This window comes from Myotis yumanensis, unplaced genomic scaffold (assembly GCF_028538775.1).
Source record: "Myotis yumanensis isolate MYYU_CA2020_CCGP unplaced genomic scaffold, mMyoYum1.0.hap1 SCAF_21, whole genome shotgun sequence".
NCBI lineage: Eukaryota > Metazoa > Chordata > Mammalia > Chiroptera > Vespertilionidae > Myotis > Myotis yumanensis.
Genome location: NW_027223772.1, coordinates 10,579,427 through 10,605,728, shown reverse-complemented (window position 1 = coordinate 10,605,728; position 26,302 = coordinate 10,579,427). Strand labels below are relative to the sequence as shown.

General features: G+C 44.2%; 1 protein-coding gene across 2 annotated transcripts in view; it reads left to right on the top strand.

Annotated features, from left to right (window-relative positions):
- The first annotated feature begins 917 nt into the window (after positions 1-917).
- AOPEP (aminopeptidase O (putative)) overlaps positions 918-26,302 on the top strand; it is a 332,190-nt gene continuing 306,805 nt past the window's right edge. For both annotated transcript variants that reach the window (XM_070400873.1, XM_070400872.1), the window contains exon 1: positions 918-962. The gene's annotated coding sequence lies outside the window, so the exon portion shown is untranslated. The remainder of the gene's footprint in view (positions 963-26,302) is intronic.

Sequence of the window (26,302 nt, the reverse complement as noted above, 5' to 3'; positions counted from 1 at the left end):
ATAACAAATTCCCTTACACACTTGAAACCAGATTTCCTGCAACTACAAGCATCCAGCCAGTGGTAACCTTTGTTAGGAGACAAGAGATCAGTGTTTATCCACCCTTTTATGGAAGTGTTTATATTTTAAGTGGGATTTAAAATCAGAATCCTTAAAACATTGCTATTATTGGCAGTGATAGAATTAGAAAAATCCAGTGACTTTTGTAAGACCTTCAGTCAAGTTGAATCCCACAGATGCTTAGGAACATATAACTTCTCTCTAGAATGGAACAAATAGCAAGTTTTTGCTACTGCTTGTAGATTCTTCTCTTATTTCCTGTTCCCTCAGATCTTTATGGAGCTGGCTTCTTCTCTCCTCATGGGCCTTTTCAGAGGGGACTTCCTTGGCTTCTCAAACTAAAGGGGCACCCACTCTCCTTTAGTTTTGCAGCAACTTATTTTTCTTCCACACACTATCATCTCTAGAGGGCATACGCATTTGTTTCGAGACACAGTGTTTGCTTCCTCAACTAGAAAGTCATCTCCATTAGCTGGGCACAGTGTCTGTTCCGTTCACCGCTGAATGCCAGATTCTGCACCAGGGCTTGCCTGGCAGAGGTGGAGTAAAAAAAACAACAACAAACAACAAACAAAAAAACAACAAAAAAAACGGAATAAAAAGTGCACTTTTGTATTTCAATAACTTGTTTTTTCTTACGTAACAATATTTTGCAATTAGGAGTAGTTTGTCGGGTAGCAGGGCAACACTAGGAAAAACCAATCCCGCCCAGCTGTTGGCGTGGTCCCGGTCCGCGCCTGCGCAGACTCCTCAGCCCGCGGCCCGGATCTGCTCTTCCCGGGGGGCGGGGCGGGCCAGCTGAGGCCGGGCGCGCGTGGATGACGTCACCGGCGCGTGCCCCGTAGCCCGTAGTAACCCCGAGTCTGCGGAAGTGGAGACCCTTGGGCAGGCAGCTGAGACAGGTAACCTGCGCGCTCCCGGTTGGGTCCACGGTTTCTGCGTCTCCCGCGCGGGGATGGCGGCGGGGGCCGTCGCATCCCGTGGTGAAGGCGACCGGGAGCCCGCCCTGCTCTGTCTTTCTTGGGTGTCGGGGTCCCCATTCTCTCTCATTCGCCCCAGGCGCCTAGAGGCTGAGCCGGTCCTGGGGACCGGAATGAGCGGCCAGTCCTGTCCCCCTCCGCTCTCAGGAGGTGATGGGCTCCGGCTCCCCCGCCGGCACACACCCTCCCTCAGCCTGCAGCTGCCGCCTCGGTCCTCGCGCCTCCAGGCCCGTCTCACCCAGCCCCTCCGCCCCCAGCCCGCAGGTGCACCTCCAGCCTTGCCTTGTTGAAGGAGGCGGAACAGTTTCCGATCCTGTTCATCTCCGCCTGCAGCCACCGCCACACCGTGCCCGCCCCAGGGTGCTCACTGGGAGCGCCACGTTTTGAGTGTTGTTGTGCCGAGAGCATCCGTTCGCTGTCAGGGTGGCCCTGTGCTCAGTAAAGCAGGTGTTTGTTGGCTCAGGGGCGGCGCAGCCATGTGAGAACCCGCCCTGATAGCAAATGACCCACCTGGGAGCCAATCACCTGTTGAGGTGGATGACACAGTGTTAGCATTTCATTAACAGATGCTCCTGGTTCCTGGGTTTCTTTTCGGTTTCCAAGCAAAGATAACCACTGTTGCAAAGGTAACCCATCAAAATAAACAAGAGAACCCCAGGAGGAATGTGTGGACCGCAAAACAAACAAAACCCAACAGTACATATTCATATTGTTGATAAAGGAATATGGGCTATTACAAAACCAACCAGAAAAGATATGGGAGGAGAAGGATTCCGAAATCTTTTATCTCATTGGTGGCTTGTATTTTCTTGTACTTTTAGTATGTTCCATTTTTTAATAGGGCATATTGTACTTCATATAATTCTGCGAAGCCTACCAAGTGACTTGCTAGTTGATACATTTTGGTTGTTATTCTTGGGGGACAAAAAAGAATAAGTTTAGAGAATAATAGTAGTCACTCATTGTTGACTGTCTGCTGCTATATTCCACTGTGTTCAACACTTTGCGTGCGTTTTCTCCTTTGCTCACATTGGGAGCTAGGAATTATCCTCAATTTACAGAGAAGGAAACTGAGACTCAGTTATGTGAAAAAATTGCCAAACATTCATAGTAACTAAATGGTGGACCCAAGCTTTAAGTTCAGGTTTCCTTTCTAATACCTTTAGTATTAAGTTCTCATATCTGGAATTCAAACCTGGAAAACTTAATTTATGATCTTTCTACACACATACATGCGCGCGCACATGCACACAGACCATCCTTAAGAATGAGCTAAATGGCAAATAAGATTGCTCAGTATAACCCTTTTGTTTGGCGCCTTCAGGGAATGAGTAACTATAGATAGTTGAAAGTTTTACCCCTTTAGAAATGAAAATTATACTTTTACTGTTTTGGATAGAGAAATTTCTGTTGTTCTAAACCAGTGGTCGGCAAACTGTGGCTCGCGAGCCACATGCAGCTCTTTGGCCCCTTGAGTGTGGCCACGAAGTTTCAATCGCACTGTACATGCGCTCCCGCACGTGGTATTTTGTGGAAGAGCCACACTCAAGGGGCCGCAGTTTGCCGACCACTGTACTAAACAATTCCTTCTTAAACACTGAATATACTAAACATTTTAATTTTCCCTATCTCAGAGCAGTCATTATGAATGCCACTTACTGTGTATTATGATGATTTCCTCAAACCTTTTATTATATTTGACTCACAAATTGTTTTGTATTTTGAGTTTGCCTGTATTTTATGTTGTCCATCCTAATGTCAACAAGAGATAGTAACCATTGTAATTAAAAGCAGGAACTGGGGAACTACACTTCCGGGATTCAAGTCCTAGCTCAACCAAGTACATAGCAAGATAGTGGGCCAGGTCAAAGTAGTTGACCCCTCTACACCTCAGTTTCTTTACTTATGGAATAGGAATAGTAATACTTTTCTCACAAATTGTTGTGAGGATAAAATGAGTTAGTATATGTAAAGAGCTTAGAATAAACCAGGCTTATTGTAAGAGCCATATAAGTGTTTGCTAATACAGGGTGGGGTATTAGCAAATACAGTTGTGAGTGCAAAACAGTTTATCTTATATTATTACTTATGGATTATTGTATTTTTTTCATACAAAAAACTGTAAACATACTTTTGCCCCACTCTGTTATTATTAGTCTAGTTTTGACCTTAAGTTCTTTGAATATTGCATTCTACCTCTTTGGAAATTGTTATTCCTTGAGTGATAGTTGATATATTGTAATTACTAGTTTGCTAGAGAATTAAATAATCCTAACTTGAATCCCTTACCCTAAGCCGTTTTAGGAAAATATTAATTTATTAAGTTCACGTTTATTGTTTTTGTACTGCAGTAAGACTTTTTCTTGGGTGTTTGGAGTAAATATCCAAATATGTTACTTTATTATATGTATCAAAATAATGGACTTTTAATTTCTGTTTTGAATTTGTGTTATATTTCCATGGTTTAAATTATGGTTTACCAATACATGAAACCCTCTCTACTTTTGAATCGAATGTCACTTTTTTACATATCCATTTGTGGTGCCCTGCACAGGTGTACTTTTGTACTCATGTGGTCATGATCCTATGTGGATAAGTACCTCTTTATAAACCCTCCATTATGCATAGGCCATTCATAAAGGTATCTCTTCAGTATAGTTCTCTTTCTCTTTCCCTTCAAGGAGCCAAAAAAAAAAAAGGATGTTATCAACAAAGTGAAATAATGTTCCTTATGAAATTTGCAAAGTATGTACCCATTTCAGGAGTGTATTTTAAACTAAGGCCAGCTAAGAGTTAATACTGACTCATTTGGTGTCCATAGTTAGGAACTTGAGAGTAAGTGATATGTCCTTTATTTTAAGACCATTAAGGCTGATACTCATGCTAAAACTTCCTGTTGAAATATAGGCTATATATATATTTTTTAAAGTATTTTTTATTGATTTCAGAGAGGAAGGGAGAGGGAGAGATAGAAACATCAATGATGAGAGAAAATCATTGATTGGCTGCCTCCCGCTTGCCCCCTACTGGGGATCGAGCCTGCAACCTGGGCATGTGCCCTGACCAGAATCGAATCGTGACCTCCTGGTTCATAGGTCGATGCTCAACCACCGAGCCATGCTGCCCAGTCATATTTCAACCATTTTTAAGTGTGCAGTTCACTGGCATTAAGCACATTCATAATGTTGCTTAAGTATCACTATCTTCCACTTACAAATTTTTTAATTATCCCAAGCAGACACTCTGTACCCATCTATAATAATAAAAGCGTAATATGCTAATTAGACCAGATGACCTTTCGGACGAAGCTGGGGCTGTGAGGGAAGCCTGGGTCCTGGGTGCCTGTTGGTGGCCAGAGGGAAGCCCGGGTCCTGGGTGCCTGTTGGTGGCCAGAGGGAAGCCCCGGTTCTGGGTGCCAGAGGGAAGCTGGTGCCAGCAGCTGGGGGAAGAAAGGCCTACTCTTGCATGAATTTCATGCATTGGGCCTCTAGTTAAATAATAAATCCCCATTCCCCCCACCTCCTCCACGCTCTAGCCCCTGTTAACCTGTTTTCTACTTTCTGTCCCCAAATTTCCCTATTTTAGGTACCTCATATAGGTGGAATCATGCACTATCCTTTTGTGTCTGGTTTATTTCACTTAGCATGTTTTCAAGGTTCATCCATGTTGTAGCATGTATCAGAATTTTATTTCTTTTTATGGCTCAATAATATTCTATTGTATATGTATACCATAAGATATTTTTTGATGCATATTGAATTATGCTTTTTAAAATTTTCCTTTATTTATTTTTAAATTTATTTAAACTAAAAATTAAAAAGCAACATTTTACCCATTTCTTCTAGCCCTCTTCACCTGCCACTGGTTGCCACCAATCTATGAGCTTGCTTTTTTTTTTTTTTTAATTATTTTTTGGTTCCACATATAAGAGAGACCATATGGTATAAGTCTTTCTCTGTCTTATTTCACTTAGCATAATTCCCTTGAGGTCCATCCATGTTGTTGCAAATGGCAATATTTCCTGTTCTTTGGATAAATATACACAAGTGGAATTGCTAGATCATATGGTAGTTGTATTTTTAATTTTATGAGGAACCTCCATACTATTTTCCATAGTGGCTGCACCAACAGTGCCCAAGGTTCCCTTTTCTCCACATCCTCAGCAGCACCTATTATTTCTAGTCTTTTGATATTAATCATCCTAACAGGTGTGAGGTGATAGTTCACTGTGGCTTTGATTTGCATTTCCCCTGATGATTAGTGATTTGGGGCATCTTTTCATGTACCTGGTGACAATCTATATGTCTTCTTTGGAAAAATATTTGTTGAGACCTGCCCATTTTTAACCAGATTTTTTGCTTTTGACTTGTATGTGTTCTTCATATATTTTGGATAATAAATCCTTCTCAGATATATGATTTGCAAATATTTTATCCCATTCAATAGGTTGCTTTTTTATTTTATTGATTTTTTTTTTTTTTTTTTTTTTTTTTGCTGTGCAGAGCTTTTTAGTTTGAGTAGTCCCACTTGTTTGTTTTTGCTTTTGTTGCTTTTGGTCTCAGTTTTAAAAAATTATGGCCTAGGCCTGTGCCAAGGAGTTGACCACATATGTTTTCTTCTAGGAGTTTCATGGTTTCTTCAGGTCTTATGTTAAAGCCTTTATTTTGAATAAGTTTTTGTATGAGTAAAATAGGGGTCCATGTTAGTTCTTTTGCTTTTGGCTGTCCAGTTTTCCCAGCATCGTTTATTGAAGAGACTGACCTTTCCCCATGTATAGTCTTGACTCCTTTGTCATGAGTTAATTGACTATATACAGGGTGTCCCAAAAATGTATACACACTTTGAATAATTTAAAGGCAGTATTTATTAAAATACAGTTCATTTTCAAAATGTAATAGAATCTACAGACATGGGGTATATACATTTTGGGGGGACACTCTGTATGTGTGGGTTTATTGCTGGGCTCTCTATTCTGTTCCATGAATCTATATGTCTGTTTTTGTGTGAATTATGACTCTTTATACTTCTCATTACATGTGGTATGAATTTAACACTTGGTGATTTGATTTAACTGTGAGCCACTGGAGGATAGGAATGGAAATATCAACTGGAATAACATTGTTATTGAAGTATGAACAAAATGCCTTTCTCTCCCTCACTCTCTCTCCCTTCCCCTCTCATTAAAACCAGTAAAAACATATCCTCCTGTGAGGGTTTTGTTAAAGATTGAGATTTGAACCCATGCTGTGTGGCTCCAGAGTTGGTTTACCCTAAGTTTTGAGTTGACCCCTAGACCAGTATCAGCTTTGCAATGTAAATTGTTTTGCCTCCCACATTCTTCCTCTATCCTCTCCTTTCATATGATCTTTGAAACGGAACATTACTTCTTAGTAGGCAATGGAAGAGCAACTGAACCCAAGCCGTCAAAAGGGTTACAGGTGCCTCTCGTTTGATTGGGGTTGATATTGCATATTAGATCCAGGCTGCATTTTCACAGCTTAGTTCATACCACCTTTCTCTGAGAGCCTCGTCTTTGAAAAACAGATCCTGAAGCTTTTTATCATCTCATATTGCATATATGTTGTGTGGGTGTTTGACTTTTAGAATATTGTATGCTTCCCACACTACTGTTCTGTGGATAGAAAGAGCTTTTTGTTCATGATGTTGTTATTGACTGTCACAATAGTTTATGGCACACTCACTTTGCCGTTACATTACTCTGTGTTGTTTGATTTCCAAAGAAATTGTTTTGAAAACAATTTCATTATGATTTTCCCTGGCTTTTTTTTTTGTTTGTTTACATTTTATTTTTTTTTGACACTTGCAACTGAAGGTTTAATTTTTGAAACTGATGGGAATAAGGATATGCTTGATACATTTTGGCAGCAAAGGAGACATATCTGCCTCTTTTGGCACCAATAGTATCTTGTGTATGTAGCAAGTTTGGTGCGTATCTGAAGGCGTGAACTGTTTGAACAATGTCTGGTAGAAATAGAGCTATAGAATGAATGCTACGGTTGAAAGGATCCTTTGATATATCTCTTTTACTCTTCATGCAGCACTTGGGAGTCTAAAGCCTGGGATGAGTAAATGATTTGCCGATATACATACAATGTTATAATCTTTTTTTTTTTTTTTTTTACAAAAAGAATACCAGTGTTCTGTTCTTTTGAATCATACCTCATATTTGTGTAGCATCCTTATTTGTAAGAGTGGACTCCCAAGTTGTTTTACTCATATGTACTCAATTATCATTCTTCTTATAATGGTATGTTCTGGGTGAGAGATAATGACCTGAATTAGATAGGTTGCAGAGAATGACCTGATATGGTGGATCCAAGAGATAGTGTAAATTGATAGGACTTTGCAGTTGTTTATGTGTAGGTGAAGGTAAGAACTCTGGGATGATCCCAGGGTTCTATCTTGGGTAGCTGGGTGGATGGTACTGTCATTCACTAGAAAAACTTAGGAGCGATCAGAGCAGGGTATGAATTTAAAATGGACAGAGCACGGATTGCATAGACAAGTGAGACAGATTGAAGGTAGAGCGACAGGATACACCAGCATCTAAGAAGTGGGAAAAGGAAAGGCTAAAGAGGTGGGAAGGCAGAGAGGTGGTCATGGTATTACAAATACCAAAAGAGGAGAGAGTTTTAAGGAGGGCATGGTAATTTGTGTTACTGCTCCAAAAATAAGGCTGAAAGAACCCAATGAAGAATGGGTTCTAACAGAGCATTAAAAAAATATCCACAGATACAAGTTGATCTAGGTTTTGTTATATCACAGGTGTTGTCATTGCAAAATGGGAAGTAAGTGGGTGGCCTTGATATTTTTACTTGCTTCTCATACAAATTATTTTGTGGGAGCTGATTTATTTGGGATAGCATAAAAACCAGCTTTTATCAAGGAATACCCTGTGATAGCTATATTCCCTATTGGTGATTAGCAATGATATTTTGTAACCTTATTTCTGTACTTAAGTATGAGGATTTCTAAGAAAAAGATTAATTTATTACCTCAATAAGGAGTGATAACCAATGTTTCATGTAGACCTGATTTGTTTTGGTGTTTAGGATCTAGCACCTCAAAGGAGAAATGGGTTGCTTTTTCCAGCCATGAAAACGGACATTCATACTAAATACGAAAATGTGTCAGAAGACAGTATTTTGTCAAAGAAGCTGCACTTTATAAGGCAGCAGCACATCCCATCGCTGACTCTCTAGTGGTAGGTGACACTAAGCGATCTGCATGCTCAGTCTGCAACCGCACTCAGTACCTGACAAACCTGATTCTTCAGTGGTCACATTGGGCCAATGGATGCCCAAGGACCTGGACTATCATTTGTAACAAATCTCTTTGATTCGGAACATGGCTTAACATATTTGCTAATAAAGAGAGAGCTTTACGTTCTGGAAATACAGTACATGTAGTGTTTAGTCATTTTCTTACAATAATTTCAAAAAGTCATATATTTTATTCTACATGGTAAATTATTAATGTTATGCAGTATTTGCAACATTTAACCAGCTTATGAATAACAATTTCAAAACATCCTTCCCTATTGGTGTAGTTCTGTATTCATTTTTCAGGTTTATACCTTTTTCTTAAGCATATAGTAAAATCTCAAAGAAAAATAAATTGTTTAACCTTACCTTTAAAGCTTTCTAATTAACATGGACCCCCAAATTGTCAGTTATATATTCAAAGTTATTTATTTATAATCTTCACCTGAGGACATACTTTCTTTGATTTGAGAGAGAGAGAAAGAAATGGGAGAGGGGGAAAGAAACATTGATCATTAATGCGAGAGTGAGACATCGATCAGTTACTTCCTGCACGCACCCCAATCTGGAATCGAACCCAAAATGTGGGCATGTGCCCTGACAAGGAATCAAACCTGCGACCAACTGAGCCACACTGGCCAGGGCTATATGTTCAAATTTAAAATATAATGGAGCTCTTGAAAATCTTCTAAAGATATTTAAGCTATATTAAATGCCTTTTTTGGTTTTGCTCCCAAATGCTTTTCATTTTCTAGGAATTTGTTGGAACCTTTTTCCTTGGGAAGGATGAACTCTATCCATGTTTATTTAACTACTTAGAACCTGATGCTGGGAATATAATTTAAATCTTGATGAGGTGGATTTGAAAGCCATTTATAGAGAATGATGCACCCAATTGTAGTGTATAAATTCTGGACTTATCTGAATGGAAAAATCTGTATTTATTCCCACAAAGTACCAGAATATAAATATTAAGAACTTAATGCTTTCTATATCTCTAAGAATCTTTGACTTTATCCTTGAGCTAAGTTTGCCTCTTCATGCAGTACTCCTTACTGAGTCTGTCTGCACAGCTCTAGCCCTGTTAACATCACCAGATAGATTGCTAACTGGTGGGCACCTGTCTTGATTTCCTGCTAAAGCAGTGGTTCTCAACCTTGGCTGCACATTAGAAGCACCTGGGAATCTTTTAAAAATCCCGATTTCTGGGCCTCATCCTCCGGAAATTCTGTTTCTTTGTTACTAATGTTGTGGCCTCACCCCATAACAAAGAAACAGAATTTCCGGAGGATGAGGCCCAGAAATCAGGATTTTAAAAAGATTCCCAGGTGCTTCTAATGCGCAGGCAAAGTTGAGAACCACTGTGCTAAAGGAAGTGTAGTTCTCTAAGACAGGAACAGAGGGACCTCTTGCCCTTCCTAAGTATATAGTTTCCTATAGGGGACAGAAAGATTGTCCATGCAGCGTAGCAAGTGGGGGCTGTAGGGTCAGACAGAGGCCAGGAATCAGGGGGGGGACAGGAAGGGAGTTGCCAAGAAAAGACAAGTTTATCACCCATACTACAAGTTTTGAAGGATGGGAACTTTTTAAAGATACTGAGCAGCAAGAGTCCTACACAAGAAGCCCTACAGCATGCAGTTAGAGCATTTGCCAGATGGAGCCATTGTTTAGCATCATTGAGCTCCACAGCGAATTGTACAGAGTGCGGGTTCAGAGGAGGCCATAGTTAGATTAAGCCTATGATTCTCAGAGTCTACAGGGGTGGGCAAACTTTTTGACTCGAGGGCCATAATGGGTTCTTAAACTGGACCGGAGGGCCGGAACAAAAGCATGGATGGAGTGTTTGTGTGAACTAATATAAATTCAAAGTAAACATCATTACATAAAAGGGTACGGTCTTTTTTTTTTTTTTTTAGTTTTATTCATTTCAAGCGGGCCGTAGTTTGCCCACGGCTGGTAGTAGTTTCTGGACCAGCAGTGCCAGTATCACCTGCTACTTGTTAGAAATGCAAATTCTTGGAGCCCAGTAGTCTGTTTTAACAAGTTCTTCAGGTGATTCTAAATGCACATGAAGTTTGAGAACCACTTTGCCTAATTGTGGTGGCAAAGTCACAATGTTGAGAAAGACTAGGTGAAACCGTCATCACATGCCAGCACATCGTTTAATCTTTATGTAGGGATGGCATTACTCTTACAGAGTATGCTGTGTTTCAAGTTGAAGGACAGGAAAGATACTGCTCTCTTCACTGTATGTACAAGTAATGGGGAACACTGTGCTTGTAGTGGAGAATACCCCTGTTCCTGGCTGCAGGCCACACTGAGTTCTGCCCGACTGTCATGGAGGAGAGCTTTCACCTTGCCTCCTTTTTCATTTTAAATATTTAGTACTTGATTATTTTAATTATATATGCAATGACCTGTAAGAATCCTATTCTTATGGCTTTGTGAGAGCAAGAGTCGGTTCAAGTGGCTAAATGGTTCAGAGGCATTAGGGTATATAAGACTTACCTGGATATCGTATTTAAAATGTGGATTAATGGCCCCTATCCCTGGAGATCCTGAGTTTTCAGGTCTGACATAGTGTCCCAGAATCTATTTTTAACAAGCAGCCCTCCCACCAGCCTGCCCCTGCCTGGCTGATTCCGGCGTCTGTGCTCCTTGGACCATACTTCGAGAAACACTGCTTATCTCCAAAACCAGTGCTGATTCATCTGCTTATAATTTTACTCTTGGGGATTTCTGAGATACAAATGTTTTCATTGGTTTTGGGGGATATTTACAGATATGGATCTTAATTGCTAGTAATGAAGCTATCTGAATGTTTAATATTCACTGAGAGACTTTACAGAGATACTTGGGATATAATTATTTGAGAAATCATGGGGTAGTCTTCCGAAGTTAAAAATGCCTCCAAAGGCCACTTTGTCAGAGTAATATTATAACACAACACCAATCAGACTGACACATTTTGTAGTTCTGTAATTAATATTTTCTAAATAATCTTTAGGAAGCCTACCTTTACACTTAAGGGGCTACATATTAAAAATTCACACAGTAAAATAATAGATTAACCCTTTATATTTTCAGAATCTCTAAACCGTGTGCTAGGAGCTTAAAAGGTATCAAGAGTGTAAAGAAAATACTGTTAATGAGCCTACAGGCTAGTGCCCTGAGTTCACGTCAGGGGCAGGAGTAGGTTTATCTAAAATGGTGTGTGATTTTTCCCCCTGCATGGAATTACATAAAAGTTGTTGTATTTAGCTTCCAAAAGATGATTAATGACCAAGAATGGGGCAGGAAGCATCTCTCTCCTCCCCCTTTTCTGCCTCCCCCCCCCCCCCCCCGTTCTTTCTCCCCCTCCCCCCTGCTCTCTGCACTTCAGTCATTACATTAAAACTGGCCAGGTAGCTCAGTTGGTTAGAGCATCATCCCCATACTCTAAAGTTGTGGGTTCCATCCCCAGCCAGGGCACATATAAGGAGCAACCAGTGAATGCATAAATAGGTGGAACATCAATGTCCAGCTCTGCTGCACAGGCAGAGCATGGCATAGCACCTGGATGGTACCACACCATGCCCAGGAACTGGTAGAGAAGACCTGGCACCCTTGTTCTTTCAGCGGTTTCCCTCGTGGAGGCCTGCCTGCCTGCCGTTTTCCTCTACCATCCACTCCAGTATTATTCTCAAATACGTTTTCTTGGCTAAGTGCCTGTCCTGTTGCTCTCATTGAACATGGGCCTTTATAGAATAGAACTTCGTAAAACAGAATTTTAGGTCCTGGCCGGGTAGCTCAGGTGGTTAGAGCATCATCCCAATATGCCAACGTTGTGGTCAGGGCACATACAAGAATCAACTAATGAATGCATAGATAAGTGGGACAACAAATTGATGTTTCTTTAACTAACTCACTCTCTCTCTCTCTCTCTCTCTCTCTCATCAATTAAAAAAAAACAACCCAGAACTTTATAGAATAAAACATGTTCTGTTTTCTGAACATTCTAATTTTCTTGTCATGTTTAAAGTATAGATATGTTACCAGGCTAAGCTGATTTTTTAACCACCGTTTTTTCCAATTGTGTGCAAGATGACTTAAAGTGATATGTAGATAAGCAACTTTTGCACCTTAATATTTATGTACCTATTTTAATATGTGGTAGAGAAATATAAATTGGCAAATCAAACCCATGATTTCATGATGTTATTAAAGGTGAATCAATGGTAAAGTGGATTGAAGAAAAGTCCTTAATAAATAATAACACAGATGGTATGAGAATAGCAAAGATATGAAGGTGGTACATGACTGAAGTTTGGGAAATACTATTTTAAACAAATACTTAAGGTTTATACTTCTGGGAATAGTCTTTAAAATAATTTAAAAGTGCTAAGATTAAAATGCTATGCCATGTGGGAAGGAGATGTGTACTTGGTGTCGCATAGCTCTTTAACTTCAAGTTCCTATTCAAATTAATATGCATGTCTTTTAAATAGTCCTTTTAAAAGCACCAAGCTTACAATAATCCATGTCTTTACTGAGTCTTTTGTTCAAAATTATGTAAGATTTTCTATCTTCTGTAGGACACAGGTGAGAAAATTACTATAACACTTTGTTTAAATGGTTTGTTCTTTTCCCCCTTTTTAAAAAATAACAGCTTCATTGAGATATAATTTGCATACCATAAAATTCACCCTTCAAAAGTGTATTATTCATTATTAATTTACTCAGAGTTGTGCAGCCATCACCACTGTCTAATTTTAGGATATTGTCATCATTCCAAAAGGAATCTCATTATCCATTAGTAATCTCTCCCATTCTTCCCTTTCCCAGCCTCTGGGAACCACTAATTTACTTTCTGTCCCTGTGGATTTGCCTATTCTGGACATTTGGGGTAAATGGAATCATATAATATGTAGCCTTTTGTGTCTTCTTTTCACTTTGCATAATGTTTTAAAGAATCAACTAATGAATGCATAGATAAGTGGGACAACAAATTGATGTTTCTCTCTCTCCTTCCCTTCCTCTCTCTCTCTAATCCATGTGGTAGTTTGTATCAGTTCTTCATTCCCTTTTATGCCTAATATTCCATTGCATGGATATGCCACATTTTGTCTATCCATTCATCACTTGAGAGACATTTGGGTTGTATTGATTTTTTTTTAAGTAGTATACAAAGATACCGGGGCTTTTGAAATAGTCACTGGATGAGTGTAGATGTGTTGTAGGGGGGATTCATTCAGAGTGGGAGCTGGATTTTGAGTCTCTTGTTATCACAGATTTGAGGAGTCCATATCTGTATCATCCCTTTGTGCTTTAAAATGTGTTCTTCTAAGAGCTGGAGCAGCAACTTTTTCTCCATAGCAGAACATTCATTATTAACAAACTATTTTCACATTACTTCTTTAAGGACTCAATTTCAAAAATAGTTTCTATTAAAAATAGTGTTTCTTTAACATTTTGAGGAGAGAAAATCTTACTGAAAAAGTTGATATTTTTGTCTATATTTTTTCCAATTTCTTTATTTTTACCCTGTTGAACCCTGCAACCCAACTCTATTAATCCTGATCCTGTTTCCAGTATGTGAATATTTATAGACAATAATAAATTATATTGATTCTCCTAGTGGAGTTGTAAAAGTTTTGTTAATTTTTATCCTAGCATAACAAAAATAGCTGGGTGGTCTGATAAAGACCTCATTTTTAAATATTAAGCCAGTTCTTTGTATTTTAAAAGGCTATGTTAATTGAATTATATTCACAAAAGTATTCAGTATTTATTTATCTTGGGCCAGTGGTGTGCAAAGCACTTCCTGGAATAATAGCCCTTCCTTTTGCATCTGCTGTAGTCACACCTTATTTCAACTGTTGTGCTCAGATTCTACAGGGAGGGCAGTGCATGAACTTGCATGTGACCTGGATTATGAAGGTTTTAGAAACTGTGTCATGTGAGAATCAGATCTGAGAAGACATGGGCAGTGTCATAACAGCCCTCCCAGCCAATCCGTGCTTGTCTGTAGAAGTCGTGTTCTTCCGGAGAGTGATGGGGAGGAATTGGAGTGAAAGAAGCATATATAAACAAGGCTTGTACTCCTGCTGGTTTAGAAGTAGACCTAAAACATGAATTTGTTTTCTATGTATTTTTCCTTACGTACTTTTCCATCGTCTTCCAATTCCTAGAATTCCAGTGAATGAGACAGTTTCAGTGTTGCCTGTCTCATTCAACTTATGAATTTTGGGTCTAATGCACTTCTCTGTGATTTAAACGGTATCTGATGATAAGTATGGTTTCTGGATAGTATTTTGCCTATTTAGGGATATATGGAATGTTACATTATTACATCATCATTAACACTTGATTTTACCTTTAACGAATCTATAAATATAAAAGGCTAAGCAATTGTCTTGACTGTCCGACCGGTAGCTGTGATGCTCAGTGACCACCAGGGGGCAGATGCTCAACACAGGAGCTGCTGAGCTGCGGTGACTTGACAGTGGTGGTTCTCGGGTGACACACCCCAGAACCAGAGAGGAGGGAGCCCAATTCTGGGGTGTGTCACCTGAGAACTGCCCTCTCGCAATCTGGGTCCCTCGGGGGATGTCAGAGAGCTGGTTTCAGCCCTATCCCCGCAGGCCAGGCCGAGGGACCCCACTTGCCAGCGGGACCCCGCTCACTCTGCAGACACCCTTTGAACCATGGCGCTGCCCCAGGTACGGCTGGCCGGGGAGGGACCGAGGGAGGTTGGCTCCAGGGCATGTCTGGCCCGTCTGGCCCAGTCCCGTCCCACCAGCCACTTTCTAATTAATTTCCTTTCAATGTGCACGAACCTGTGCACCGCGGCACTAGTAGAATATAAACGTGTAAAGTGTTTGGTGTTATACAATTTTATATGTAAATTTTATTAGGTCAGAATTAAAATATACCTTCCATTTGGTATATGTGTAATATTTTATCACTCCTTAAAATCATGAGCTATAACATAGTATAAATCACTTTGGCAACAAGCAGCAGTTTATGGTGGTATTTAAGAGTGTGTGGGGGGGAAGACCCTGGAGATGGTGGGTACTCATGCTTGTATGGTGATATGGAGATATCTCTTGACCAGTTTCAGTGTTGCCTGTCTCATTCAACTTATGGATTTTGGATCTAATGCACTCTCTGTGATTTAAACAGGCATTTTTGATCCAGGCAGTATAGTGCTAAGAGTCTGGAATCTGGAGCCATACCATATGAATCTATATTTCAACTCTTCTATCAAATAACTGTAAACTTAGGAAAGTATATTAAACTTCCTGGGCCTCAATTTACTCATCTGTAAAATGGAGATGATAGATGTACCTCATTGGACAGTAGTAGTAAATGTAATAATGTACTTAAAATGTCTAACTTGTCTCACAGCAAGCACCCAACAGCTGTTAGATACAGTTGCTCATTGTTAATACTAGTGTGTAAAGGTGAAGTGCCTTCTCAAAGATTTCTGAATAGTCCAGATCAGTTCTGAACTGACTAGACCCCCAAAGGGGAAAGACTGCTGTCTACATGGTCTTTCTAAGCATCCTAGATTCATGTTGCTTGCTTGGGACCAACACTTTCTAGGCAAGTTTTGGGTGAATGGGATTCTCCTGGCCTGCTATGGTCTCGATCCGAGCCATACCTCGTCCTTTGAACCTCTGAAAGGAGGGGTGTTTGTGGGATGGGCGTTCTCTGGCGTTTTTTTCAGTGGAATGTGGACTTACTTCACAGGTACACTGGAACATCAGAACACTTTGCAAAATTGCACCACCTTTTGCTGTACAAGAAAAGCAGTATATTTGTCTCAAGGGAGATATAGAAAAGGACAAGAAAAAATAGTTTAAATTAATGGATGACAGTGGACTATAAAATCCCCATGAGTATCATAAAACTATTCAATTTCAGATGATTAAGGTGTCCACTCAACAGGTGTCTGTTCAGCGTTTGTTCACACTGGTTAGCTTTGTCCAGGGGAGAGCGTGAGAAACCCCTGGTTTCCTCGCAGACTGCTTCGCAGAGCCAGGTCGGGGTCGCCAAGCTCTTTCCTGGCGGCTGAGGGGCTAGTCCTGGTTTTCTCTCCTCTCAGAACTGCCTCTCCTGGCATTTCGTTTCCCCCAGATTCACTTTCCTTATTGCCCCTGTGGTTGTTTTAAGACCCTTTTGGGGTTAGGGATCGGACTGCTGATCCTTATGGGGAAAAAAATAGAAAAGGGCTAACAAATGTGAGGTCATTAAAGATTTGAAGCCTTTACAATTATAGTTACCAACTCGGTGCTAAGATCCTAAGGGCTAAAGTACTAGTAACTGGAAGACAAGATGGGCTTCTGTCTTCCTCACGCTGAGCAGGAAGCGCCCCAGACCTGTGCTGTTCTGTGCCTGCTCCTGTGTCTCCTCTGTCGCCCTGGCTGTCCTTCCTCCCAGCACTGGTGGAGATGGATGAAATAAAGGAAGAGCCATAGGAATCCTCCCTGGCCTCAAGCATGTGGTTTGCATTTCCAAGGACCTCCAGATAGGGTGCTCTTCTCTTTTAAAATGTACCTGAGATTTGTTTTAATTAGGTTTGATAAGGTGACAGACATGGAAGCAAACTGGCTTTGAAAGAAGAGTTTGTTCATTACAGTTCCCAAGAGGAGGGGCATCCATGTAGGGCCACACTTGGAAGCACCAGCCTCAGGCGGGAGGCAGAAGGAGTGCTGGATGTGGGACAAAGGCAAAGCAGGGCAGGGCAGGCAGATTTAGGGTTGGCGAGTTGGAGTAATTTCGGAGGGCTCTGGGCTGTAGAGTAGTCTGTACTTGTCTGTATCTTGCCCTGGAGTGTTGGTGTGGGGGACTATTAGCTTGGTCTGTAAGAGTTAGATACAGGAGGTGGCTGGGCTGTGAACCCTGGTTGGTTGGTTTGCATATTAGCCCTGGAAGGAATTGTGCCTCCAAGGTTAGCAAGGCCCCATGATGTCAAAGTGTCATAATATTTATTAATACACTAGAGGCCTGGTGCACAAAAATTTGTGCACTCGGGGCGAGGGGGAGGTCCCTCAGCCCGGCCTGTGCCCTCTTGCAGTCTGGGACCCCTCAGGAGATAACAACCTGCTGGCTTAGGCCTGCTCCTGGGTGGCAGAGGGCAGGCCCAATCCCTAGGTGCAGCCCCTGGTCGGGCTCAGAGCAGGGTTGATTGGGGAGTTGGGGTACCGCCCCCTGTCATGCACAGAGCAGGGCGGATCAGGAGGTTGCGATGCCACCCTCAGTCACGCTCAGGGTAGGGCCGATTGGGGGGTTGGGGCACCGCCCCCTGTCACACTCAAGGCAGGGTCGATGGGGAGGTTGCGGCGCCACCCCCTGTCATGCACAGAGCATTGCCAATCAGGGGGTTGGGGCGCTGCCCCCTGTCACACACAGAGCAGGGCCAATCAGGGACTTGGGGAGCTCCCCCCTGTCACACACAGAGTAGGGCCGATAGGAGAGTTAGGGCACTCCCCCCTGTCACACACAGAGCAGGGCGGATCAGGGGGTTGGGGTGCCGCCCTCTATCACCCACAGAGCAGGGCCGATCAGGGGGTTGGGGCGCTGCCACTGTCACACTTAGGGCAGGGCCGATGGGGAGGTTATGGCTCTACCCCGTCACACACAGAGCAGGGCCCGTGGTGGGGGGGGGGGGCGGGTTGGGGCGCCGCACCCTGTCACACACAGAGCAGGGCCCATCAGGGGGTTGGGGCGCCTTCCCCTGTCACGAACAGAGCAGGGCGGATAGGGAGGTTGTGGCCCCGCCCCCTGTCACACACAGAGCTGCAGGGCGATCAGGGGGTTTGGGCGCTGCCCCTTGTCACGCTGATCTGGTGCCAAGAGGCCTCGCGGCTCCGCTGATCCCAGTGCTGGGGGGCATATTACCCTTTTACTATATAGGATAGAGGCCTGGGGGCCGGCTGGTTTGCCCTGAAGGGCGTCCTGGATCAGGGTGGGGGTCCCCACTGGGGTGCCTGGCCAGCCTGGATGAGGGGATGATGGCTGTTTGCAGCTGGTCACACACCCTTCAGGGTGGGGGTCCCCATTGGGGTGCCTGGCCAGTCTGGGTGAGGGGCTGAGGGCTGCTTTCAGGCTGGCGGTTGTTGACTGAAGCTCCCAACCGCTCCTTTTTTTTCTCTTTTTTAAATTTTATTCTGGGCCAGCTTTAGCTCTGGCTCTAGCTCTGAGGCTTCTGCTGGTTTGTTTGCGTTCTATAATCGAAACAATGTATAACTTCAGCTCTGAGACCCTGGCAGGCTGAAAGCTGGTTTCTGGGGTTTTGTTTAGCTTCTACATTTGCAACATAGTACATAGTTGCTTAGAGTTGCAACTCAGAGGCCGGCAAGTCAGGCGGGGAATGTTGGAGTCCGCAGTCACTGGAGCAAGCAAGCCTCATGTTCGCTTCCAGCTGCCTGGCTGCCAGCCGCCATCTTGGTTGACAGTTAATTTGCATAAGGATATGCTGATTAGCCAATGGGAAGGGTAGCGGTCATACGCTAATTACCATGTTTCCCTTTTATTAGTGTAGACTAGAAGCCCGGTGCACAAAAATTTGTGCACTAGGGGGGCGGGGGAAGGGGGTCCCCCAGCCCAGCCTGTGCCCTCTCGCAGTCTGGGACCCCTCGGGAGATAACGACCTGCTGGCTTAGGCCTGCTCCTGGGTGGCAGAGGGCACGCCCAATCCCTAAGTGCAGCCCCTGGTCAGGCTCAGAGCAGGGCCGATTGAGGAGTTGGGGCGCTGCCCCATCATGCACAGAGCAGGGCGGATCGGGAGGTTGTGATGCCACCCTCAGTCACGCTCAGGGTAGGGCCGATTGGGGGGTTGGGACACCGCCCCCTGTCACACTCAAGGCAGGGTCGATGGGGAGGTTGCGGCGCCACCCCCTGTCACACACAGAGCAGGGCCGATCAGGGGGGTAGGGGAGCTCCCCCCTGTCATGCACAGAGCAGGGCCAATCAGGGGGTTGAGGAGCTCCCCTCTGTCACTCACAGAATAGGGCCAATAGGGGAGTTGGGGCACCACCCCCTGTCACACACAGAGCAGGACGGATCAGGGGGTTGGGGCACCGCCACTGTCACACTCAGGGCAGGGCCAATGGGGAGCTTATGGCTCTACCCTGTCACACACAGAGCAGGGCCAATCGGGGTTGGTGTGCTGCACCCTGTCAAACACAGAGCCGCAGGGCAATCAGGGGATTGGGGAGCTCCTCCCTATCAGGCACAGAGCAGGGCCCGTGGAGGGAGGGGTTGGGGCGCTGCACCCTGTCACACACAGAGCAGGGCCAATCAGGGGGTTGGGGAGCTCCCCCCTGTCAAACACAGAGCCGCAGGGCAATCAGGGGATTGGGGAGCTCCCCCCTATCAGGCACAGAGCAGGGCTGATCAGGGGGTTGGGGTGCCTTCCCCGTCACGAACAGAGCAGGGCAGATAGGGAGGTTGTGGCCCCGCCCTCTGTCACACACAGAACAGGGTGATCAGGGGGTTTGGGCGCTGCCCCCTGTCACGCTGATCCAGGTGCTGGGAGCCTCGCTGCTCCACTGATCCTGGTGCCAGGAGGCATATTACCCTTTTACTATATAGGATAGAGGCCTGGTGCAAGAGTGGGGACTGGCTGGTTTGCCCTGAAGGGTGTCCTGGATCAGGGTGGGGGTCCCCACTGGGGTGCCTGGCCAGTCTAGGTGAGGGGCTGAGGGCTGTTTTCCGGCTGGCGAGTGACTAAAGCTTCCAACTGCTCCTTGTTTTCTTTTCTTTTTTTTTTTATTCTGGGCCAGCTTTAGCTCTGAGGCCTCACTGCTGAAAACATCGATACAGTGTTGTGGTCCGCCTGGCTTTCAGTCCAGCTGGTTTCTGGGATTTTGTTTACCTTCTTATTTGCAACATAGTACATAGTTGCTTAGACTTGCAACTGAGAGGCCGGCAAGTGAGGCGGGGAACGTTGGAGTCCGCAGCAAGCAAGCCTCATGCTCGCTTCAGTGCCTGGCTGCCGGCCGCCATCTTGGCTGACAGTTAATTTGCATATACTCACTGATTAGCCAATGAAAAGGGTAGCGGTCGTACGCTAATTACCATGTTTCTCTTTTATTAGTGTAGATACCCTTTCCAGTGGACCTGTGCTTATCACAGAAGTGATTTATTTAATTGGCATTTTTTCTTTTTCTTTTTTTTTAGAGAAAGTGGAAGGGAGGGGAGAAACAGAGAGAGAGAGACATCGATGTGAGAGACACATTGATTGGTTGCCTCCTGCACACACCCTGGCCTGGGCTGGGATCAGGCCTGCAATCCAGGTACATGACCTTGACCCGGAATGGAACCTGGACCCTTAAGTCCGAGGGCCAATGCTCTAACCACTGAGCTAAACCAGCCAGGGCTATTGGCATTTTTTAATTGAATGACACAGAGAATGGTAAAGTAGCTTCCTGCACTCCAGGAGGTTATAGTTTATCTTAGTAGATAAAGGATGCACACATGCAATAGTGACTAGTCATGCAGGGCACAATATTATCATGTGCCAGAAAGATCCACACAGGGTAGTGCAAGTTCAGAGAAGGGAGATTGGAGCCTCCTAGAAACAACAGAGGGCAGTGGTGAAGAGGACAGTCTTTGGAGACAGATTGCTGGGTTCTTCTGGCTTCATTTATTAGCTGTGGAGCCTTGAGAATGTTATTTAATCCCCGTGTTTTCATTTCCTCATCTGTAAATGAGTTTAATAATAATAGTACCCACTTCATAGAGTTATTGCGAAGACTAAATGAGTTAATACATCAAAAGTACTTAGAACAAAACCTAGCACTTAGTAAGTATTTGGTGTTAGCTGTTATTAGGGCTGTGGAAGAAAGGTTAGTGAAGTGGAGAGAATTGAACTTTAAAGAGAAGAGAGAGGGGAAGTGCCCCTTTGTTGGGGCAGGGGAGGCAAGGAGTGGAGGCTGGACATGAGGCTCTCAGAGCCAGGTAATAGGAGGTTGCTCTGGTAGGATAAAGTTGAAAATGTAAGTTGGTAAGAGCTTTGAATGCTAAGAAGTTTACGTTTTTTCTTTAAATCATAGAAATCCATGGGAGGCTTTTTCTTTTTTTAAGTATGGACATAGCAGTAAGTTAGTGCCTCAGGAACAGTCTTGGCAGAATGCTTCTGGAGAGAGGAGATGCTTGGTACAGAGTGCATAAGTCAAGGTAGATTAAGTCAGCAGTAGTAATAATTCTAAAATGTTTGTGGTTTAAAAAATAGTAAAGGTATGTTTCTTGCTCATGCTGTGTGTTCATCACAGCTCAAGTGGGGGCTCTGCTTATCGCCATCATTCAGAGACCCAGGCTGATAGAATAGCCTTCATGTCATATTTTGTTTGTCTGAAAAGAGGGAAAAGAGCACTCTGGAGGGTCATGCACCAGTTCTCAAATACTAGGCCCGGAAGTGATACTCAGACACTTCTATTTACAACTCATTGGCTAGACTAGTCATAGGGAAGTCACCAATACAAGGGTTCCAGAAACTGCAGTCCTGTGTTGAAGGGGAGGGGCTGGAAAGGAAGAACTGGAATTGCATTATGTCATGGTACCACTTCATCCTAGATGCTGTCCGTCTTTGCTATGCCTCATAGTAATTCTTATGCTGCGTAACATTTCTGTCAATGATGACTGCATATACTACTGTGGTCCCATCCTATCTAATAAATGAGTAATATGCAAATTGACCATCACTCCAACACACAAGATGGCCGGCAGGGGTGGGCAGTTGTGGGCGATCAGGCCGGCAGGGGAGGGCAGTTAGGGGTGACCAGTCTGGCAGAGGAGGGCAGTTGGGAGTGACCAGGCCTGCAGGGGAGGACAGTTGTGGGGGACCCAGGCCTGCAGGGGAGGGCAGTTAGGGGCGACCAGGCCGGCAGGGGAGCGCAGTTAGGAGTGACCGGGCCGGCAGGGGAGGACTGTTAGTGGCAACCAGGCCTGCAGGGGAGGGCAGTTAGGGGCAATCAGGCCGGCAGGGGAGGGCAATTAGGGGTGACCGGGCCAGCAGGGGAAGGCAGTTGGGGGTGAACAGGCTGGCAGGGGAGGGTAGTTAGGGACAATCGGGCCGGCAGGGGAGCAGTTAGGCATCGATCAGGCTGGCAGGGGAGTGGTTGGGGGCAATCAGGCAGGCAGGCAGGTGAGCGATTGTGAGCCAGCAGTCCTGGATTGTGAGAGGGATGTCTGCCGTTTAGGCCCAATCCCACACCAGGCAGTTGGACATCCCTCGAGGGGTCCCAGATTGGAGAGGGTGCAGGCTGGGCTGAGGGACACCCACCCCCCCCCCCCCCATGCACGAATTTTGTGCACCAAGCCTCTAGTCTATATATATATAAAAGCCTAATATGCAAATAGACGGAATGGTGGAACAACCGAACAACCCAACAACTGGTTGCTATGACATGCGCTGACCACCAGGGGGCATGTGCAGACCATGGTGGGCATCGGCTGCAGTGGGATGGTGGAGCAGGTGAGCAGGGGTGCCAGTTGGGGAGCCGGTCGCTGTCATCAGGGCAAGCCTATGGTGGTTACTAAAAACTCTTTGCTCCCGCACACCATGGTCTCTCCAGGAGCTTGCACCCATTGCCAGCGCCTGGCACTGGTCCCAATCACTCGGCACTGTTGGCGGGTGCGAGCAGCAGCTGCGGGCCCAGATCGACCCTGAGGGCTTCTCCACATCCCCCTGCTCCTGAGGGGCAATCAGGGCAGCAGCTGCCGCTTGCACCCACTGCTGGCGCCAACCCCAATTGCTCTGTGCTGTCAGTGGGTGTGAGCGGCGCGGTGGCAGGAGCGGGGCTACAGGCAGACAGGGGGCCGGGGGCCATGGCGGGAGGGGTCCAGCAGGGGTGCAGAGGATGGGCCGAGACCCGGCCCTGTGCCCACCGCAGCCTCGCGGCCCACAGTTCCTTTCAAGGTGCACGAATTCATGCACTGGGCCCCTAGTAATATTATAATGGAGCTGAAAATTCCTATAACCTAGTAATGTGTAGTAATCCTGTTATTGTAGCCATCTTAATGTTGTAGCACACTGTATTACTCACATGTTTGTGGTGATGCTGCTGTAAACAAACCTACTGCACTTCTGGTTGTATAAAAGTACAACACATACAATTATGTATGCTACATAATACTTGATAATGCTAATGAACAGTTACATTTCTGGTTGATGTATTTACTATACTTTTTATTATTTTAGAGGGTGCTCTACTTATTAAAAAAAAGTTTGCTATATAACAGTATGCCATGTTTTGCAGGCAGCAGCCTCATATACCTTGTGCTTACCTGTCTCTTGATTGCATCATTTTCTCTTATGCTTGATTTAATCTCATGTTACTTTATAAATTAAATCTAGCCTATATGTACAGTATTTATAAAGTCTGCAATAGTGTACAGTTATGTCCTAGGCCTTCACATTCACTCACCACTCACTCACTGACTCACCCAGAGCAACTTTCACTTCTGCAAGCTCCAGTCATAAGTGCCCTATACATGTAAAATTTAAAATGTGTCCCAAGAGACTAACCCAGAAGATGGCAGCGTAGGTAAACGCCTGTACTCGCCACCTCCCACAACCACATCAAAATTACAACTAAAATACAGAACAACCATCATTCAAAACCATCTGAAAGCTGGCTGAATGGAAGTCCTACAACTAGAGAAGTAAAGAAGAAAGAAGACTGAGACTGGTAGGAGGTGTGGAGGTATGGAATGGGCTGGTCCGACACCCAAGTGTGGCATGTTTTTAATTGGGAGGGATATCTGAGTTGCAGAGGCCTCCTGTGAGGAGCAAGGGGTCCAGCCCCACACCAGAGGTCCAGCCATATCTGAGTTTTCCATCAGCCTGACTCACACTGTTGCCTCCACCCTGGTAATTCCCTGAGATCCTGCCCCATGCAATTTGCAGCCCCACACAGGCTGTTTGCAGTGGCTTTTCCATATGAATGGCCTGTCCTGGCTCAGGCTTCAGACTCTCCTAAAATCTCTCAAACAAGCAGCAGCTGGTGTCAGCGTGCCCCATACCTATCAATAAGAGGCCTAAGACAGCTTGACCTCACCTGGGCATTTCCAAGCCCAACACAAGCAGGAGCCATCTGTAGATTGCTCTGCAGCTCTTGCCGGGAGGCCCCAGAGCCAGTGCACCCAGTAGACAGCTTCAGACCGTATCAGATTACAACTCTATATCCACCAGGGACACACTTAAGGAAAAGACTCAGTGAGCACCAAAGCCCCACTGAAGCAAGTCCTGCTCCATAGGGTTGTCTTCTGCACAGCAGCTCTTCTACTGTAGTCGCAGCTGGTCCTCACAGCCAATTGGCCTGGAGGTCGATTCCTCCCAGTGATGCCAATAGCAATCAAGGCTCAACTACAACAAGACTGTGCACACAGGCCACACAGTGGTGCACCTAGAGTGCCCAGCTCAGATGACTGGGGAGGCTGAGCTAATGGGCCCTATAGGACACCTTCTACCTAAGGCCGCTCTACCAATTCCAGGAGACATAGCAACTCTACCTAATACATGGAAACAAACACAAGGAAGCAGCCAAAATGTGGAGACAAAGAAACATGTCACAAATGAAAGGACAGAAGAAATCTCCAGAAAAAGACCTAAATGAAATGGAAGCAAGCAAACTACTAGATACAAGATTCAAAACAATGGTTATAAGGTTGCTGAAGGATCTTAATGAGAGCTTCAAGGGAGTTAGTGAGAATTTCAGGGATCTTAGAACGTCAAAGACATGAAAAAGGACCAGTCAGAAATTACGCACACACTAACTGAAATAAAGAATAATTTACAGGGATTCAACAGTAGAGGATTCTGAGAATCAAATCAATGATTTGGAATATGAGGAAGCAAAAAACACCTAATCAGAAGAGCAAAAAGAAAAAAGAATCCAAAAATATGAAGATAGTGTAAGGAGCCTCTGGGACAACTTCAAGCGTACCAATATTTGCATTATGGGGGTGCCAGAAGGAGAAGAGAGAGAGCAAGATATTGAAAACTTATTTGAATAAATAATAACAGAAAACTTCCCCTACCTGGTGAAAGAAATAGACTTACAAGTCCAGGAAGAACAGAGAGTCCCAAACAAGAGGAACCCAAAGAGGCACACACCAAGACATATCACAATTAAAATGCAAAGGGTTAAAGACAAAAAGAGAATCTTAAAAGCAACAAGAGAAAAGCAGTGAAGGAGAAGGAGAAGGAGAAAGAGGAGGAGGAGGAGGAGAAATAAATATCTATTAACAATAGAATTTAAAAATCAAAATAAATGAACAAGGAGTCTAATGAACAAAATAAACTGATGAATAAAATAGAACCAGAGGCATGAAAACATGGAACAGGATGACTAATCTCAGAGGGAAGGGGATGGAGGGGGGCAGGAAGAGATTAACCAAAGAATTTATATGCATATATGCATTACCTATGGACACAGAGAATAAGGTGGTGAAAGCCTGGGGCAGGGTGGGAACTGGTTGGAGAGGGGGTGGAAAGAGGGCTATCTCTAATACTGTCAACAATAAAGATTTAAAAGAAAAAATAAAAATAAAATGTGCCTCAAAATTCCTACCTGTCAAAGTAATCTGTTTCTCATTTTCATTCAGCTCTGTCTCACCTTTTAAGTAGTAGAATTGGAAAAGAGCTGGCAGAGATGCAGTGTCTACTGTTTGTGCCCACCCCTCTCTTCTCTGACCTAATTACTCTTCCTTCACAGTCTCAAACCCAGCCCTTAGGTTTCTCCTCACCTTCACTGTTGTCTGTGAGGGCCTCTGTTTGATTTCCCAAATGACCTTGACACAAGGTGGCATGTTGTGGTTACCCTGTAGGATTGCCATGGACATAGAGGTTAGGAGCACTCTGGAGTCCAGTCGCTTGAGTTCAGATCTTAGTAACCTTGGGCACTCAGCCTCTCTAAGCATCATCTCCTCATTTGTAAAAAAGGGATAGTAAGACTCAAAAGGATTGCAAGGTATTAGGAGAATGTC